General features: G+C 40.5%; 1 pseudogene; it reads left to right on the top strand.

The window, feature by feature from the left end:
• The first annotated feature begins 3,445 nt into the window (after window positions 1-3,445).
• LOC101613600 lies at window positions 3,446-3,955 on the top strand (annotated as a pseudogene).
• Window positions 3,956-4,182: the final 227 nt, after the last annotated feature.

Genomic DNA, 4,182 nt, shown 5'->3' with positions numbered 1-4,182 from the left:
TTGATGTTTAAAGATCTATTTAGATTTTCTGGAAGCAGAACTTTTGAGCTTCAGTTGTCCAAGTCTTGAAGAACACAGGAAATACATGCAGATCTCACTCAGAGATACACTCAGATCACTGCTGTGCCTCCTCAGTTTTGAGCTCAAGTTCTTTCAGGTCCACAGACCCCTTGTGGGTATCCTGAAGAATTATTTGCTTTTCCCAATATACCACCAGAGTCTGAGGAACTGTAACAGGGTCTCAGTCCTGCCTCTTTTCATAACACATTCTGCCAACTCTATTGCTTTGGTACCAGCCTGCATCCAGGTGGACTCTGTAGGGTTTGCTGCTTCCCCTTGTATGGGGAGAGGCAAGTTACAGTTCCATTTCTCTCAGAGTTTTCTACTTCCACCCCACCCATTAAGGATTGTATTAATTCTTTACCCTGGGACTTGGCCCCAAATGGCAGGTTACATATAGGCTTTGGGAAAAGACTGTTTTGTTAATTCAATCCAATTAAATAAATATATTATGCTTTGGTGAGAGGGATATAAATGCTAATATAGAAATTTAAATTCACAAGAATGTTTTTGTTATATCTCAGTCTAATTTGAGTTCTATTCCTCCAAGTCATATAAGACTTAATCATTCAAGGATCAGGATTGTGGCTGACATTAAAAAAAAAAAATCATTTGACCTTCAGTTGTCTGCTGCTATTCATTCTGAGATGCACAGTCATGGATGGGCTTCTCTCAACACCTATGAATAACATACACAATAGATGTGGAAGGATATACCATCAGTCAAAGCTAGTTTTCTTGTACTCTAGATCACGATAAAGTTTGTATGGAATATACGAATTATGCAATAACAGAAGAGTAAGTCCTTGGTGTGTCTTTTAATAGAGGTACTATAATTTGCCTTTGGGGGCCAATCCCAAGTAAAGAAACATATAATCCTCAATGATGGGATGGAAGTAGAAGTGCATGAGAACACATGAACCTACTGCTAGGACTGAGTAAAAGTAGAGTGCTGTCTAAGTTGTCCTCACCTCAGTGTGCTTTTGCCAAACTCTTCTCAACTTCTCTACCCTTGGGAGAGACAGTGATGTTCCAAATTCTGCACACTGCAACTTTCCTGGTTAGCCAAAGGAGACTCTAAGTGGATTCACTCAAGTTCTTACTAGCAGAGAAGGGGAAGCTCACATTTCAGAGATTTCGTACATACATAGAGAGTTTGAAACAAGCAGACGTTTTACAATAAGCCTCAGATACTCAACTTTCCAAGTAGTTGCAAATATATGGCTTGATCATTGATTTTTACCAGGTAAAAACAGAGCTGGACAGGTTCATATTTTTAACTGGACCATCAACTGAATATTGCAGTTGGAAGGACCACTTTATTTATTAAACTCTGGGGCCCCTGTGATTATGCTATAGGTAGGTAGAGGTCTCCAGAGTCAATTGAGGCTGTCGAATCACATTCAATGAATATCCTAGCATCTCAATTGAAGAAGTCTGCTATTGAGGGACTCCCCTGGAGTAATCAATTAAAAGCAGTAGCATTAAGCAGCTAACGGTGCTGGGAAATCAATACCGGCATGGGGAAGAAACAATTCCCTGCAATGATTTCTATGCAAATTCTGATTCTTGCACCTAATGACATTAGGATTTACTAATGACACATAACTCAAAGAGGTGCTTCTTTCTCAGTTAAGCGTGAAACACATTTTTGCCTCTATAACCGTGGCAACCACATGGGAGGTCTGTTTTCTTTCACTGCTGGGAAGCAATAGATTAAATCAAGGCAATCCAACTTTCTGTGTGTCTTTCCTGTGGGAGAGATGGAGGGATACTAGCGACAGTGAATTTCTGAAGATTATAATGTGTACTGGTTTGAATTAGGTATCCTCCATAAATTCATATGATTTGAATGCTTGGTTCCCAGTTGATGGCAATTTGGGAAGTGGAGCCTTGCTAGAAGAGGTCTCCTGTTGTGTGTGAGCTTATGGGTGTTATAGCCTACATCCTCTTGCTAGAACTTGGCTTATTCTCTTGCTGATGTTTCTACCTGCTGTGGTAGTGGTGATGTCCAGCCTCTCCCCATGCAATCTTTTCTCTGCCATCATGGAGCTTCCCCTTGATACCATATGCCAAAATAAACAATTTTCCTCCCATAAGCTGCTTTTTTGGGAGTGTCTTGTACCAGCATTGAGGAAGAAACTACAATAGCGTGGCTCCATGAAGATAGTAGGGTCACTCATTCATTCATTCATTGAATGGTTGTCTTCATTAGCCTTGTATCCTTAACTGCATTTGCATTACTCATTAGCAAAGAAGTCCTATCAGAGATACCCATGGTATCCTCACTTGAAAATTACTCTAGAATCCACAATCACTCCCTAATAATAATTTTTTTAGTGGGCATACATTTTAACCCCATATATGGACTTAAGTAAATATTTCTTTTACTCTCTACCTATGGTTTAATCTTTTTCACAAATTGTTAATCTAATAAAATTTGATCTGACATTCAGTTTAAGTAATTCTTGAGGTTTCCTGGTTCATGTAAAGTACTGTGTATCTTGGACAGTAACAGAGTCATCAGGTTTTTCAGCCTACATACTAACCACCAATGATGACACATTTATTCACCAGTCCTCTACAATACCTTCAGGGCTTCCAGATCTGATGATTTTGGACCCAGCTGAAGAAGAAGAATTTCTGTCCTGCTGAGAGCCTGCACATAACCTTCCTTGGATCTCATGTTTCTGTTTTCCTCTGGGATTCTATCACCTGCCAAGAGCAGGGTGCTTGTACTTTTTAGTTAGAGAATTTGTAAAATTCTAGTAGCCTTACCAGTTTTGAGGACACTTATTTGAAGTTCCGGTGCCTTTTTTATTTTCGGTTTCTAAACTCCAAGCTATGCCAATTTTAAGACAATAATTTAATTCTTTACCTCTTTTTGTGTTGGCTTTAGAATTTAAGATTATCTAGACTGTGATCTGAAGCAGTTGAATTTCTGTGTCATATTGTCCCAAGTGGAGTATGTATGTGTTCACATGTGTGTGTATGGGGGGTGTTCTCACTAAATTTTAGCTTTCTCATCATCCCTGATATTCCACTTGCCTTTATCTAGCAAACACTTAATAATCTTTAAACTTTTTCAGATAAGTTTCCCTTGATCCCTTAGTCTAATTAGAACCTTATTATACACATGCACCTTGCAGCTCTTCTGTATAGCACTATCTTTAATGGTAATGAGTTATTAGGGTCACCTCGAATTCACTATCTTTCTTCCTTACTCCTACCCCCACCCATGAGTGAGATTATAGGCATTCACCAACATGCCTGGTTCTCAGGTTATTATTAATGTTTACTTTTCCCAAATGTGAAAATTTTAATGTAAAATGACCCTCATATGTGTTTGAATAATCCATTCCCAGAAAAATAACACGGGGGCGAGGCCGGCGACCGCAGCCATGACAGAGGCTGATGTTAATCCAAAGGCCTATCCCCTGGCAGACGCCCACCTCACCAAGAAACTACTGGACCTTGTTCAGTAATCATGTAACTACAAACAGCTTCGGAAAGGAGCCAATGAGGCCACCAAAACGCTGAACAGGGGCATCTCTGAGTTCATCGTGATGGCAGCAGATGCTGAACCCTTGGAGATCATCCTGCACCTCCCACTTCTGTGTGAAGACAAGAATGTCCCCTATGTGTTTGTGCGTTCCAAGCAGGCCCTAGGGCGGGCCTGTGGGGTCTCCAGGCCTGTCATTGCCTGTTCTGTCACCATCAAAGAAGGCTCTCAGCTCAAGCAGCAGATCCAGTCCATTCAGCAGTCTATTGAAAGGCTCTTGGTCTAAACCTGTGGCCTTGGCCATTCCCTGACACCCTCCCCCCTGTGTATCATATTGTCTGTGTTAGCATATAGTATTCTCAGCCCCTCTCTTATAAAATAATGTACTACAGTATATGGGCTTTTTTGTCTTATGGTTTTTACTTTTGTGACCTTCATTGTGTCAAAAGTCTACCACCCTTTAATCTCTCTTTTGAAAAATGAACAAATGCCCAAAATAGAATGTTACCATGTATTAGCAGGAAGAACCAGAAACCTAAGCCAGAGATGTTACACTTTGCATCCGCTAACTCCTCCTGTGTGCAGAGCAAGACAGGACTAAACATCGACCACTTGGAGAA

This window comes from Jaculus jaculus, chromosome X (assembly GCF_020740685.1).
Source record: "Jaculus jaculus isolate mJacJac1 chromosome X, mJacJac1.mat.Y.cur, whole genome shotgun sequence".
Classification (NCBI taxonomy): Eukaryota; Metazoa; Chordata; class Mammalia; order Rodentia; family Dipodidae; genus Jaculus; species Jaculus jaculus.
Note: the sequence above shows the minus strand (reverse complement) of the source record. Positions and strands in the feature narration are given on the sequence as shown.